The sequence below is a fragment of the Polypterus senegalus genome, chromosome 12 (genome assembly GCF_016835505.1).
Source record: "Polypterus senegalus isolate Bchr_013 chromosome 12, ASM1683550v1, whole genome shotgun sequence".
Taxonomy (NCBI): domain Eukaryota; kingdom Metazoa; phylum Chordata; class Cladistia; order Polypteriformes; family Polypteridae; genus Polypterus; species Polypterus senegalus.
This window is the reverse complement of record NC_053165.1, coordinates 160210393-160226823: the sequence shown is the minus strand read 5'-3', so window position 1 is coordinate 160226823 and position 16431 is coordinate 160210393. Positions and strand designations below refer to the sequence as shown.

Sequence of the window (16431 nt, the reverse complement as noted above, 5' to 3'; positions counted from 1 at the left end):
AGCCTCTAAATTTGACGTGTCCAATTGTTATCTGGCATGTAAACTGTCATGGTCAGGTAACAAGATCAGTACGATTTCCTATCATTTAAACTAGCATTCTCCGGTGAGGAGATCAGCACAATTTCCCATTGTGTAAATGGACGTGGCCCAGTGACGGCATCGGCATGATTTTTTGGTTGTGGTCCGGTGACGAGATCAGCAATCACAGTCTGCAAGTCTGACATACAACTAGAAGACATCGTCATGAGTGAGCCACTTTATCTAACATATGAAATCTTTACCCTTTTGATTTTATTTAAACCGAAGTGTAAACTGAAACAATATGATTTATGGTGGCAGAGTGGTACAGGGATTTAGTGTTGCTGTCTTACGTGTCCAGCATTGTGGGTTTGAATCTCATGCCTGCTCACTGTCAGGTGTGTAGCTTGTATGTGTGAGCATTTCTAGGAGTACTCCGGCTCAGAGGTACGTATCTGAATCTGAAGGATTTCTGTTGTTCATCCACCTTCAAACCTTGACAATGTTATTTGGGGGAAATTTGATGAACTTTGCTGGGCGGAATGGCCTGTTATTGTTACAACGGACAGTGAACAGTGTCATCTCCAGGCAGAGGAGTAGCTTCAGTGACAGACTCAGGTGATCGTTCCTCCCCTACACTATGCGACTCTTCAATTCCACCCTGGGGGTAAACGCTAACATTATTCAAAGTTATTGTCTGTTTTTACATGCATTTTTATTACTGTTTAATTTAATATTGTTTTTTTGTATCCGTATGCTGCTGCTGGATTATGTGAATTTCCCCTTGGGATTCATAAAGTATCTATCTATCAATTCTTCTAGTATTCTAATCTGATTTTAAGAGCCATTTGCTAGTTATTAGTGCATAGTCTTTGGGAGGTTCTTACAAGCTCCATAAGTTGAACTGAACTGGTATATTCGGACTATTTCTAGCCTCTCTGACTATACATTATACTCAGTCAGTCACCTGCCTTGCCGTGTGTAAACTGTGCCTTACGCGCCCAGTAGCATGAAAGACAACGTGCTCTATTGAACGAGCAGTGCCATACGTTTAGAGCATACTAAGAAGAAGTAAAGCTTCTTTAAGTACAGAAACAACTACAGGTTGACAAGAAAGGCTAAGTTTAGAGAAGATACATTGTTTCAAATTTTTTTGCCTTTTATTCTACGTGTGTAACAACCTATTTTCTTTATTCTTGTGTGGACTATTTGCTTTGAATTTTCACTAAATCTTTCAAAACAAACTTTTGGACTGAGAGATTTCTTTCGGCACATGTTCTAGCCCTGCTTGATCCTGCCTTACACTCCTGCACTTACACTGATGTTTCTGAAACAACATCAGAGTTGCTTTTCCATTAAAATCGTTCACCTTCAGCTAATCCACCTAAGACTCGGACATCATAAATAAGGAAGCGCCTGGAAAAAGAACTCAAAATCTGCAGTCTGTAGGGGGAAAAAAAAAGGGATCCTTCCTTTTACATTCACATCACAAAAGTTTACAGAATACTCGAGTTTGGATGATAAAAAAAAAAATCTCTCATAATTCAAAGTGCTATGAAAAACTTTAACATATTAAAGTATAAAATCGTGCGTCCCTTCTTTATAATGGCAAAGGCTAACTTTAGACCAGACTAGTTAAAAGTGAACGACAGCCCTGGAATGAAAACTTCAGTGTTGTTTGAAGAGCAACAGAAACCCTGCGAGATCAGATTAGCTGGCACACATGTGAAGATGACTGCTGACTCAACATTGGCCCCCCATGGGTGGATTCTGCAGTATGCTGGTGCCCCACCCAGGGTTGACTCCTGACCTGCCCTCAACTGCTGCTAGGTTAAGCTACAAACCTTCCCCCACTAACCAACCACAAGACCCTGAATTACATCAGGTAGGTTTGAGATTTTTGTGGCAGTATGGGTGCTATGGGGTACTTTTTGCGAGTGCTGCTACCTCACAGCTTCATGGAGTATTTGGTGGGACACTCAAAATATGAAGAAAGTGATTAATTATTTACCAGAGTCATGATGACTGCAGGATCTCTGCCAGTCCCTCTAAAGTAAATTAAGAACATTTATCATGTAATGACTTAAGATGGCCAAGTATGGGCATGTTCATGATAAACCCATATGGTGCCCTGGTATGGTACCAGACTTGGTTTCTACCTTGACCCAGAGCTCCCAGATTGGCTCACACTCCCTGATTTCATGAAAGGAGCAATTTGGGTTTAGGAAACCCAAAAGATTTGTCTTATATCTATACATTACCTGCTAACCTTCTTAGCATTATGTTTGCCCCCAGAAAACGATCAAAAAAACATTATTACAGTTAACAGAAACCTGTAAATACGAAAATGTCAACATAATACAGAGATGGACCTACCATTAGAGTGATATCTTGTGCACCCAGGGTCCTGTGATGATAGCAAGGAGACTTTTCACAGATCTACCACCCCAAGGCTTGATGAAACAAGCGAGTCTCTGCCTGGTGAAATGTCCAAGGGGCACAACAGCCCAATTGATGAAATAATGTAGATACCTAGTGTCAAAAATGACCAAGGCTTTCAATTTGATGAAGCGAGCAAATGTTTACACGCTGAATGAAAGAAAATGGGAAGAACGATGCAGCATTAAAATAATGGGTGTCCATGTGCAGCATTGTTAAAAGTAGGATCATCTATCTATTAAGGTGCTAATGCTGCACTGCATTTGAAGTTGGAATTTCCAACCTGGAATGTCTCCACAAGTCGGATTTCCTACTTGGAAACTGGCTTAGTCTGTCAAGTCCAAGTTTGTCTGACTTCAGATTGTGATGTCAATTCAAAATGGCAACATACACTGAAACTTACCGAAAGCTGTAGCATTTTACTGTTTATTAGCACTTCTGTCTATTTGCGTCTTATTAAAATCAGCCGTGCACACAGTACAGGTAGTCCGCAGGTTACGGACATTCGACCTACGACTTATGAACGGGGCCGCAGCTGCGACGCATGTGCCTCAGTAACTGCCACTCTGTCATCTTCGGAGGACACTCATCTGGGGACACTGCAAGCGGTGGCTGGACGAAGGCTAGAGGGGGGGATTTCGCTGCACGCACAGTGTAGTGTCCCTCGGGTGGCTCCCGACAGCAAACGGTGACCTGTGGTCCATAGTCACCGGGGCCACAGCTATCGCTTGTATGCATAACGAAAGGCTTGATGGGGCGATTCGCTACCCGCCCAATATGCCGCCGCAGCTACTGCTCCTGACTGGATGGAGCGGAGGGGGGCGTTTCACTGCCCACCCACCACACACGGCTGCCCTGCTCGTTCTTGGTGGGCTGCTGGTGATGCTGCAAGCGGTGACCCGGTCGTGGCTGAACGGAGGCCATTGAGGGTGGACGGGGCGGTGGGGGGTAGCATTGTAGTGTGCATCAGGTGGCTGCCTGTTGAACGGGGGCAGTGGTGGGCGATTCACTACCCGCCTTTGGCTGCACCATGTTCTTTCTCGGTGGGCAGACGCTGAAGGCAGCATACTGTAGTGGATGTGACTGTGTGGTGTGCAGGTGATGAACCGCCCCTTGCCGCCCCCATTCATTCTAAATAGCAAGCCTACTTGTACTGTTACACACATAGCAGGAAGTTGTCTCTTGTCAGTACACCAGACGTGTTGACGACGGGTGCCTTCCTGCTGTGATAGCGTGTACAGTGCTGTGCAGAAGAGCTCATCTTAACCTTTTGTCTTCACCCTTCAAGAATGTCTCTGAAAGACAAATCTGATGCGAGTGCTGGTGATACAGTAAAGAAGAGAAAAACCATCACCATGGAAAATAAAGTAGAAATAATAAAAAGGTCAGAGAGACGTGAAACTCCATCATTCACCGGCAGAGCACTTGGTTACAGCCGGTCAACAACAGCATTTATTAAAATAATGGACCTGTTCTGACTTACATACAAATTCAACTTAAGTACAAACCTAGAGTCCCTATCTCGTACGTAACCCGGGGACTGCCTGTACTATCCAACATCTCTCCGTGGACACGTTGCTGTGGTGTCTGGATGCGCAAAATACGGTGTAATGCGTTGTTATCAACCGGCATTTAACCGGAGCAAACATAAAGGTTTTTCCTGGACAAGTCCGTATTGTAGATGTGGGAAAGCTTCCATTCTGTAGACTTCATGAAGCTAAACCACAGGCTTCAATATAACCGAGACTTTTTTGCAATTCAGACTTCTGTTGGATACAGCAAACCCCCCAATGCTGCTTCAAAGCTATGGGAACTTCAGGGGGGATACGTTGCTTCTACAAGACCGAGACTTCACAGGAGAAAAATATTGCTTCATCCTATCAAGAGGGAAGCAGTGTGTAATGTGACATGATGGTGTGGTGCATCATCATGGCTGAACTAAAACCAAGGAGGATTTGAAATTATCCATTATTTGCTTCATAACCATCATGGTACCAGTTCTGAGGTCCGAAAGATGGTATTGATACTGTGAACGCGGCTGCTCCTCCAAAACTCCCTCTTAAAAAGTGAACCAATGGGAAACAAATGCAGCTTTTCATCTCCTCTTTGCAGGATCAGCTGCTAGCCTGCTGCCGTGCCGTGAGATCCGCATCTCTTGCTGGGCTTCGAACATTTAAAAGACCGCGCCACGGCTCTCCTAGTGTCTCACTGCCTTGTCTCTCTTTCCCCAGACATCCTCTACTCCAGTCGGGGCTCCCGAGCCAACGCTCCCCTTTGAGGAGGAAGATTTTGTGTTCTTTTGACCAAGATGCTTAGCCGAGGCAGTCGGTTTGACAGTTGTCCCTTGTGCAGCCGGATCGCTCCCGAAAGAGACTTGTGTTTGTTCCGTCTGTTCTGGAATAAAGTTTCTGTCTCTTGGAAAACCCCAAGTGCTCCTGTGCAACTTTGTGACCCAAGCGTGACAATACCAATGTTAAAACTTTACCACTGATCCAACACTAGCAGATGAACAAAAAGAAATGATTTTATAAAATGATGCTTTATATTTACGTCAGGCATAGACAGCCAAGGTCCCAGAGAGCCTTGGCAGCTGCAGCCTTTTTCCAACTTTTTTTTCCCCAATTTTAGGCCAGTCCTTGCTGTCAAGTGAAGTTTATTATTTTTATCATTTAATGAAAACCTCACTGTCAAATAAATAACTGTGAAACTATTCATACTGCAGGCTTAGAATGTCGAAGAAATCCAGAAATATATTCAGTATCATCAGAGCTTTAACAGTGAACAAAATTAAATTCCGTCTTCTATCGCTTCTTTGACGTTCATTAACATTCCACATTCCTAATTGTGCCCCCCCCCGCCAAACAGCAGTTGATTCTGCACAAGGTGCAAATAAATACCAAAAACACGGAGCAGCAAACTCTGCAACGCCAACACCAGTGTGTGTGTTCATCATAAAGCCCAGCGGACTCCTTTAATTTGAGGATTCTCATCTCCAAGATTTGATTAGTTGCAGATGACTCACAAATTCAAACCACCATAAACCTAAGAAATGATTACATTTCTGCATCTATAGCTCAAGTGTGTTAAAAGAGCAGCTAGCTTATATGCCAATGCCATCCCACACAATACCCTGCACTTCTTTACCGGTGATCAGTTTTTCTGTCATTTATCAAAAGGATCAAGAGTGTTTTCAGGTTTAACTTAAGACCCCGTCACGCTACGCAATTTTACAGCAACCTTCAGTCACAGATTTCACTGACATAATCGTGACACGTTGGGGCAGTCATAGTATACTCCTGTGATGACTGACATCCCCAGCGGCTCCATCCAACCAGTCTACAACTCACCTCAACGAAATCGATGCATAGTGGCGGGCTCTGAGTAGGTGAAAGGTGACAACCAAATTTCACTTTCCCACCCCAGGAACTTTGTTTTCTGGAATCGATGAGTTTCCCTGGCCACTTTCATGTATTATTTTCCCACCACACAACAGGAACTGTAACCTTTATGCAAAACACGTGATGTGTAAGGTAGACTGACGTGGTGTGAAGTTGGGTGCGTTCAGGAGTTCACCAGGGAGCCTCTCCCCACTTACTGCTTTGATGTGGTGTATGGCACAGCATGGCACAACAGGGAGGTGACTATGAAGAGTGATGCGGTGCATTCGAGAGTTTGGGAGTTCACAGGGAACCCACCACCACCACACCTTATTGTTGTGAACCAACCACGACTTCTCGGAGGGAGTTTAATGCTTCAATGCGGTGCATGAGGAGACACACCAGAGTGGAGACTGTGAATAATGATGTGGTGCGAAGTGCAGCGCAATGGGGAGTTCACAGGGGATGCCCCGACCTTAATGCTTTGCAACAATTGTGACTGTATAGGGGAAATTATTGCTTTGATTCGGTGCAAGGAAAAGCATAAAAGGGAGGTGTGATGCGAAGTGCGGTGCTCCATCTTCATCGTTTACTCTCCAAAGCCCAAACACTCTTAATGGATTTGAAAAATGGTTCCAGCACTTGCAGTCAACCAATAAACCCAAGCCCCACCAACAATAGTTCCTGGTTGAACGAAAAGTACATTACCTGGAGTAGGAGCTAAAAAGAAGTACAAGGAATTACAAATGGCCAAAGTTCCTATGGTGGAAATGCTACAAATGTTCCAGAGGTTCCTGAAAAAAAATTAGGTGGGAAAGCGCCTAAAAAGCACTCATCTAGAAGTACAATACATAAAAAGCAGGCACGAGGAATAAGAATTTGAGCGTTTTGGATCTCACAAACAGGAGAGAGGCTGGTCTGTCTGATGTCTCACGTTTGTCGTAGCCCAAAAGTATTGAGAACAAACACAGACAGAAACGGCAGCTGAACTCCCTATGCCTGGAAAACATCCCAAGGACACCTGCGCGGTCAGGCAGCGTGTTAACTGGCTGTCAGAATGAGGCAAACTTGGGAGGATGTTGAAAGGGCCAATGCTGTGGCTGATCTTGCTTTGTCTGGAAAGTCTGAGTACAACGCCGGAGTTGTCAGAGTGCACGTTACTGGTGATCAGAAAAAGAGGTGAGCTCACGGTACTTTGGAAATTTGAAACTGTGCTAAAAAGTCATCCCCACTGATTTCTCACCATGTAATCTAACACACTTGGGCAAAGAGATCAGCAAATGCACTTTGATGCAACCTCCCAACTAGAAGTTGTGTAATGCAACGTCAACTTAAACAGCCCAATTTTATTTTCTGTACCACCTTTTCATAGTGAACACTATTCTAAGGCACATCACAAGTACAATATTATTATACAATTGCATACTTCATTTTTAGTTTCCCTATGCATACTGTACATATCTACGGTGGGCTGGCGCCCTGCCCGGGGTTTGTTTCCTGCCTTGCGCCCTGTGTTGGCTGGGATTGGCTCCAGCAGACCCCCGTGACCCGGGGGCTGGATAATGGATGGATGGATACTGTACATATGCGACAGACGTGCCTTTGTTCGTTTTCTCTCATTCCTGAAAACTCATCAAAATTGCTGATCCTGTGATTTACAAGTAGGCATTATAGTGACATCACAAAGTAGGGAAAGTACGTATAACCAGAGCTGTGAAGTCGGTACTCAAAACTTTCAACTCCGACTCCCATAGTCTTTCACTTCACATTCTAGATGGGGTGGGGTTTAAAGAAAAAAACTTTTCATCGTTTACAACAATGGTTGCAAACGCTTAATAACTTGAAAACATCCGATTTCATTTACATTCAACTGCAGGATTTTTTTTAAACAGCGTTATTAATGGATGTCAAAATGATAAAATGACATGTCTTCACACAGAGTCCATGATTCACATAACTGCCCTTACAGCAGATTGATTAATAGTAAAGCACCGTCCTGGAATGACAGCTTTGATGCACTTTAAGGAATAACTTTAAAGGCTGAAGTGAAGATTAATAATATTCAGTTGCACCAATGTGGCATGTACATTTAATAAGCTTATGAAATCTTATAAATAGGCTGCTTAAGAAATCGTACTCTTTCATTTACGATATAGAATTAATTTGTACTCATTACTATTACCAGTATGTTACATTATGCATTGATTGCCATTCGTTTTCATTCTTTTGCAATGTAAGTCTATGAGAAACTAATTCTTGGGCTCTACCTGGAGAAATGTCAAATCCCGCTCTTATTCAAATCTACCATTTTCACTCCTACATGTAGATTTGAAAACACAATGGGAGGTCTGGAACTTGGTAGTAAACCTTATAAGAAGGACCAGCGGCTCATAGCAGACTCATTACTATCTTCATCAGGGATCTCAAACTCCAGTCCTGGAGGGCTGCAGTGGCTGCAGGTAATCAGTGACCTGTTTTTGCTGCTAATTAACTTCTTTTGAATTAATGTTAACTAACGTGTTGTTCCCTGGAATTTCTTTATTGTTCTTTTGAATTTATTCATTTCTTTCCTTAAACAGAACTGAAACATGAAGTGAGTGAGCCAACAGGAGACCAACTAAGTCAGGGCCTCAAACTCCAACCAATTTCACTCCAACCAGTTGCTTAAGTAGTTGCCAAATTTTGCTGTTAATTAAACCCGTTCTTTAATTCCATGATTTGCTGCTGCTCTCATTGTACAATAGCAGACATTTTCAAAATTTTTGATTTTTTTCTTTACTTTTCTAAGAGCATCATTAAAATGTTTTGTGGACATGAGCAGATCTGCATTCCCGAGACCTTCATCTTTCTTTATGTTCAGATAATGTGTGATGGTCACAGTTTGCTGGTCAAGTTTTTGGCTCATTTTGTATCTCATTATTGTTTGGATGTTGATTAAGGAAAAAGAAACAATTAAGGGGTCTGAGTCTTCAAGAACAAGTCAATTAAAATTAACTCAAAAGAAGTTAATTAGCAGCAAAAATGGGTCACTAATTAAGAAAAGGATTGGGATGAAAACCTGCAGTCACTGGGGCCCTCCTGGACCGGAGTTTGAGATCCCTGATAATGAACAGAAGTAATCAAGAAAGCTAACAGGATGTGTGGAGGAAAAGTCAAGAGAAGGTATGCTTAAGGTATATAATCTCCATAATACAAAAAAAAACACGTACTGTAGTAGTGCTAGAGAAGGTCTAGAGGAGAGCGGCTAGGCTGATTTAGTGACTGAGAGGTTTGAGCTACGAGGAGAAATTAAAGGAGATGAAACTTTTCAATTTAAGACAAACAATCATTGAGAGGAGACAGGATTGAAATGTATACAACTACGAAAGGCATTAGTACAGAAGACCCCAGTTCAGAGGAACACAATTTAGAAACAAAGGCAGATTTTACACAAGTAGAAGAAACCATTTCTTCATGCAAAGAACCACAGACTCATGGAATAATTAACCAAGCAGTGTGGTGGAGAGCAGAGAGTTTAGGGACCCTCAAACCTCATCTTTATGTTATTTCGGACAATCTACGTGAACCGGATTGTTGCGGGGATGAATGGCCTGTTCTCATCAGAGTTTCTATTGTTTATCAGAATACAAGTCTGAGAACACTAAAACTCAAAAATGAATAAGTTGATCCTATGCTGCATTCAAATGTGATGGGACAGACGTTTACCCAATGGTAAATACTAAAATTGGAGGAATGGCAGACACAGAGGAAGCAGCAAAAGTAACTGAAGAAGACTTAATACGTTTACATAGAAAATGCAGTTTAAAATGGAAAAGTGCCACATGTGAGCACAATGAATGTCAATTATAAATACAAGATGGGAGACACTGATCTACAGGCAGCAACCCCTAAAAAGGATCTGGAGGCTTATGTTGACGCAACGTTTTCAGCATCTAAGCAATGTAAAGAAAATGTTGGGTTAGATGAGAAATGCTAATTATTGACTTTCGCCCCCCTATAATCGGCCTCTGCCCGGTAACTACTCAGGGAGAGGAAATACTTGGACAAGGGGCAGTGCAGGCTCTTGTGTTCCTTCACATAACTCTGTAACGAACAATGTGGTGTGCTGGGCTGGTAAAATCATGTCAAGAGCGGCCCACCAAATCAATAAGCTAGTTAAAAGGGCAGGCTCCATTATGGGATGCTCTGTAGGCCCTGTGGAGGACATCTGATACAGGAGAATGAAGACAAAGTGATTGCTATTATAAACAATGCTGCACATCCCCTCTCTGATAAACCAGTGCTAAGGACTTTTAGCCAACAGATTATTTAGAAGACGTGTGTCAGGAAACATGACTTTATACTAACGACAAAGCGCCTGTGGAACACTGGTCTGTCCATCTGTCTGTCTAAAAGCTACCTGAAGTTGTAAACTGATGGGCTAAAAAAAGAAAAAAACATTTTAAGGTGCCTCACCGCGACTGTCTATTCAAATTTGAGTCTTTTGACGTTTTTCTTTCTCTTTTGATGTTCACTTTTTGTCATTTGGCTCTTGTATATCTATTTATTTAAAGAGCTTCTGTTAAAAGACAAATTACCCCCCGGGGACACATAAAGCTCTATCAGTCTATCAAAAAACTGTTGACTTTATAAACCAAGAGACGTTATGCTCGGACTACTATATATAATACACTAGTGAGACTGCAGCTGGACTACTGTGTGCAGCGCTGGTCACCACGTTACAAGAAACACACGGCAGCAGCACTCCATGCTTTACAGAGGAGAGCAATCAGGAGCATCTCAGAACTTCTTGTTATGTCCTACTGTGACAGACTCAAAGAACTCAAAGTGTTTGGAGTGTGTGGGGACCTCATCCAGGTCTTGGAAATTCCCAAAGGCATTGGATAAAGTAGATCCAGCGGAACTCTTTTGACTTAACAGTTAATCACACGGTCGAGGAACACCAATGGAGGTAATTAAGTGCATTTAAGACTGAAGCCAGGAAGCACTTGAGTTGTGGGACTAACTACCGAGACATGGAGTTGAAGCAGAAACCTTGCCCAACTTTAAGAAGGATCTGGGCGAGATATTCACTCAGCTTAGCTGTTACCTAAACACACGAGCATGACAGAGTGAATGGTCTCCTCTTGTTGGTCAAGTTTCTTAATTTCCAGGAGTGCACTTACTTTTTCACACCAGCGTGTACTTCTTGATCATGGCACCAGAGACAGGTGATGTGCTGCATGTTAATTCGCACATGCCAGTAAGGATTTCACCATAGTCTGTACCCGTGACCATAAGCGCCCCATTCTGCCAAGTGTCACATTCAAAGTTTTGCTTGCTAGCTAGCCAGCTCACTTACTGTTTTTCCAGGCAATTCCAGTCATCATAGCCTGCACATCCACAATGCAAATCCTTTTTTTTCCCCCCCTTTTCAAATGTTCCTGTCTGCCTATGCCTGGCGCAGCTCAGATCCTAAATGAAGTTTCTTCTTTCTCTTTTTTTTTTTTTGATTTACATTTCCCCTGCCAACCTTATCCACAGAAAGCGTTCTGATTTAGATAAATAAATAAAACGCTCGCGCGTGCTTCCGCTCAAGGGCCTGCCATGTATTTTCTCCTGGGATGTAATTAGCACCCTCGGCTTGGTAATCAGCGCCAGTCACGCCGCTGCGGTGGCACTCTGTCTCCCTCTCCCTCTGTCTGCATGTTAGGATAGGCTACGATCGCTTGGCACGGGCCGCCGAGGGTGGCAGGAAAGGAAAGCCGCCCCCCCCCAAAAAAAACATTAAAAGTCGACTTTGTGGGGCTTAGGAAGTGCGGTGAGGAGGCTGTGCCGTCGGCCCAGGCTTGTGCCAATATGACGGGTGGCGCGCTGCGGGTCCCACTTGGTGCGTGTGCGCGCCGCTCGCGCTCGACATCCTGGGGCCTACTGGGAGTCTGGATGCCAGGCGCACGACACTTTCCTCACCCTTCCTTCCAGAAACCAAATAAAAAAGGGGGTTGGTGGAAAAAAAAAAAGCGACATGGTGGCGTCTCGTCGGTGTGGGCTCGTGCGGCTCCTGAACTCTTCTGGGCGGAGCGCAGACCGTCCGAGACGCACCACCATTTCGTCAGAGGGTCTCTCCGGTTTTTTTTTCTTCTTTTTGGCAGGTCTCTTGGTTTGCAGTACCTGTGTACCCCACCCCCCTGCAACAGGTCAATTGAAGACGAGACAGAAATGTGACATCTTAACACCAACGTTAAGAATAGAAACGCGATCATCCGCCTAAAAAGGAAAATGATGCGCATCGACCAGCTGCAAAATAAACATTGCACACACACACACACCCCCCCAATCGACCACCTCCCCGGCAAAACCCCGAAAACACACACTCACAATCCTATGGGTGCTCATCTGCTGGCTCAAAAGCAAGTGTCGGGTCTCTTTAATAAGAGATTTCAAAAAGTTAGACGACAGCCGCAGTGTCGCTCGAGTCCCTCCGTGGGGGCACCAGAGCCGCTCGCGAGCCTCCGAAGGCAACTGGTTAAAGTTTAGTTAGGGCTCTTTCCGGCGGCCCATCCCCCTCCCCGTCATATAAATACAACAAGACCCACAAACGGACTTTCCACACCACTCGCCTTCCACCCCAGAAAACAAAAAAAAAAACAAAAAAAAAAAAAAAACAACTGGACCACTTATGCCGATCGACAAACGTCTCCCCCCCCCCATCACCATCCCGGCCGCAAACACACCAAAGGCCGAGCCTCTGGGGGGGCGGCGGCGGCGACGACGAAGAAGCCGGCAGACCCGCTCCGCCGTCGATCATGGGCCGCCTCTGCCCCCCCCTTCCCGATCCGCCGACACCCCCGGAATGTGAAGCAGCGGCGGCGGCAACAGACACGACTCACCCCCTCGGTGAAGGCTGCTGGAAACGGTTTCAATGGAGGAGTCGGAGGCTTTCTCTCTCTTCGCTCGCTCTCTCTCTCTCTACAGGCAGCCATTCATTGTCAGCACAGGCGGGCCGCCGAGCGCAGAGTTATCGAGGGCAAACACTTCCCAGTGGGTGCCGAGCCCAGAGCCACCGATTGCAGACACTGATGTTGACAAATCAGACACATCGTGCCCGCGGAGGGTGGCTCGACAGCAGCCATTCCAAGGAAGCCTGCCTGCCTGTCTGTGTGAATGCGCCGCACTCGATCGGCGGCAAACTTGCGTCTGTCTGTGTGGTCTGCCCTTTGGTCTCGGTACTCACACGGGGGCCACAAATTTTAAAAGTAGACAGCGGGGGGAAGGAGGGGTATTCAGTATGCCCAATATTGAGTAGGAGTCATCCTACTTAAAAGAACAAGGCAGTATTCGATATACAATTCTATTCCATAATAAAAATAATACATTGTATTTATATAGAGTCTTCCCCATGCATACAGTGCTTCACAGAAATTAAACGTGGTGTAGGAAGAACAACTTGCTCCTAAATATAGCCAAGACCAAGGGGCACATCGTGGACTTCAAGAAGAAGGTAGACAACATCCAGCCACTCATCATCAACGAGGACTGTGTGGAGAGGGTCTTAGACTTCCGCTTCTTGGGAGTCACCATTAGGGAGGACTTGACCTGGGGAACACACACTGCTGAGGTAGTGGACAAGGCCCAAAAGAGACTCTACTTCTTGAGGGTGCTTAGGAAGAACAACAGTGGGCAGGAGGAGGAGTATAGGAAGCTAATCAAAGACTTTGTTAAATGGTGCATCTCAAACCACTTACACCTGAACACCAGCAAGACCAAGGAACTGGTGGTGGATCATCAGAGGAGAATGTGTGCAGAGGGTACAGACCTATAAATACCTGGGAGTGCAGCTGGATGATAAATTGGACTGGACTGCCAATACTGATGCTCTGTGCAAGAAAGGACAGAGCCGACTATACTTCCTTAGAAGGTTGGCGTCCTTCAACATCTGCAATAAGATGCTGCAGATGTTCTACCAGACGGTTGTGGTGAGCGCCCTCTTCTACGTGGTGGTGTGCTGGGAAGGCAGCATAAAGAAGAGGGACGCCTCACGCCTGGACAAACTGGTGAGGAAGGCAGGCTCTATTGTAGGCACAGAGCTGGACAGTTTGACATCAGTGGCAGAGCGACGGGCGCTGAGCAGACTCCTGTCAATCATGGAGAATCCACTGCATCCACTGAACAGGATCATCTCCAGACAGAGGAGCAGCTTCAGTGACAGACTGAGGAGATCGTTCCTCCCCAACACTATGCGACTCTTCAATTCCACCCGGGGGAGTAAATACTAACATTATTCAAAGTTATTGTCTGCTTTTACATGCAGTTTTATTACTCTTTAATTTAATATTGTTTTTTTGTATCAGTATACTGCTGCTGGATTATGTGAATTTCCCCTTGGGATTAATAAAGTATCTATCTATCTATCTATCTATCTATCTATCTATCTATCTATCTATCTATCTATCTATCTATCTATCTATCTATTTATCTATCTATCCCTGAGAAACTGCTGGTGTCCTTTTACCGCTGCACAGTAGAGAGCATCCTGGTCCTCTAGAGAGCCTGGTCCTCCAGCTGCAAAGTAGCCCAGAGGAAAGAGCTCCACAGGGTCATTAAGGTCACCCAGCGGATAGTTGACTGTCCTCTACCTCACTAGAAGAACTACATAGTTCCTGTTGTCTTGGGAACGTCAAAAAAATTCTTCAGGACCCATCACACCCAGGACATGCATTGTCTGAACGCCTGCCTTCAGACAGACATTTCAGGTCCATAAAGACTAAGACAAATAGACTGAGAAACAGTTTCTATCCTTCAGCCATCACCATGCTGAAAGCTGCTAAGTGGTCAGTCTGACCGAGTGCACCTTCATGTTTACAATGCAGCCCTAAGTCAACATTGGATAAGGGACAAGTGCAATATCACGTATGTATGAGTAGAAAACATTGTTCTGCTGTTATGGACTATTTTGGTACTTATTTTATTCCCATTTTATTTTAGTTTTAACTTGAGTAATTGTGTTTTTATTTTGTTTTTACATGTATTTTAATTTTTGCACTGGAAAATTTCACCTAAAAATTTCGTTGTACAATGTCTCGTTGCTACAATGACAATAAAGATTTTGATTAATTGAATGAACTGCAGGACAATTACAACACTGGATACAAATAATAACTGCATAAAACACTATAGTTAAAGGTAAATACAACAAGATACACAAAGCATTGAAATAGAATAAGAAACAACAACAAAAAATACAAATAGTACGAGAAAATCATTTGTGATACAAAAGCAAATCATCCAGAGCACCTGGTCAAACAGGACGGGTCAGAATGTCAGGGTCAGTTCAATGCCTTCCTGAATAAATGAGTCTGAAGTTGTTTTTAAAAAGAATGAACAGAATCGTCTGATCTCGTTAATTAGTGAGGAGATTTTGAAGTCTAAGTACTATAAAGTTGAAGGCCTCTGTCAACTACACACAATGAGGTTGCCAAACTCTGTCTGCACTATTGGAATTAAGGCAAAGGTTAAAGGTGAGGTTTTTAAGACCACCAGTGATGTCTGGAGCTGAGACTTCTTCTTCTTTTGGCTGCTTCTGTTCAGGGTCGCCACAGCAGATCATCTTTTTCCCTTCTCTTACCTGGCAGCTCTATCCTTAGCATCCTTCCCTCAATATATCCAGCATCTCTCCTCTGCACATGTCCAAACCAACGCAATCTCGCCTCTCTGACTTTGTCAACCATCCAACTTGAGCTGATTCTCTAATGTCCTCATTTCTAATCCTGTCCATCCTCGTCACACCCAATGCAAATCTTAGCATCTTTAACTCTGCCACCTCCAGCTCTGTCTCCTGTGCCACCGTCTCCAGCCCATATAACATAGCTGGTCTCACTACCATCCTGTAGACCTTCCCTTTCACTCTTGCTGATGCCTGTCTGTCAAAAATCACTCCTGACACTCTTCTCCACCCTTCCTGCACTCTCCTTTTCACTTCTTTTCCACAATCCCAATTACTCTGTATTGTTGATCCCAAGGAGTCCATGGGGACTCCTGTCTAATCTCGTCTGTCAACCTGTCCATCACCATTGCAAATAAGGAAGGGCTCAGAGCCGATCCCTGATGTCATCCCACCTCACCACTGTCACACTTCCCTCGTACATATCCTGTACAACTCTTACATACTTCTCTGCCACTCCCGACTTCCTCATACAATACCACAACTCCACTTGAGGCACCCTGTCATATGCTTTCTCCAGGTCCACAAAGACGCAATGCAGCTCCTTCTGGCCTTCTCTCTACTTCTCCATCAACACCCTCAGAGCAAACATCACATCTGTGGTGCTCTTTCCTGGCATGAAACCATCCTGCTACTCACTAATCATCACCTCACTTCTTAACTGAGTTTCCACAACTCTTTCCCATAACTTCATGCTGTGGTTCATCAATGTTATCCCCCTGTAGTTACTGCAGTCCTGCACATCCCCCTTATTCTTAAATATCGGCACTAGTCTACTTCTTCTCCACTCCTCAGACATCCTTTCATTTTCCAAGATTCCATTAAATAATCCTATTAAAAACTCCACTGCCATCTCTACTAAACGCCTCCATGCTTCCACAGGTATGTCATCTGGAC

The 16431-nt window shown here is 44.3% G+C and overlaps 1 protein-coding gene and 1 long non-coding RNA gene across 5 annotated transcripts in view; one reads left to right on the top strand and one right to left on the bottom strand.

Moving 5' to 3' along the window:
* The window catches only part of LOC120540055, a 62116-nt gene extending 53666 nt beyond the window's left edge, over window positions 1-8450 (top strand). For all 3 annotated transcript variants that reach the window (XR_005635747.1, XR_005635746.1, XR_005635748.1), the window contains 2 exons: window positions 8161-8293; window positions 8414-8450. This is a non-coding gene — a long non-coding RNA (uncharacterized LOC120540055). The remainder of the gene's footprint in view (window positions 1-8160; window positions 8294-8413) is intronic.
* The window catches only part of nacc1b (nucleus accumbens associated 1, BEN and BTB (POZ) domain containing b), a 43647-nt gene extending 30258 nt beyond the window's left edge, over window positions 1-13389 (bottom strand). For both annotated transcript variants that reach the window (XM_039770517.1, XM_039770518.1), the window contains exon 1: window positions 12704-13389. The gene's annotated coding sequence lies outside the window, so the exon portion shown is untranslated. The remainder of the gene's footprint in view (window positions 1-12703) is intronic.
* Between the last annotated feature and the right edge of the window lie 3042 nt (window positions 13390-16431).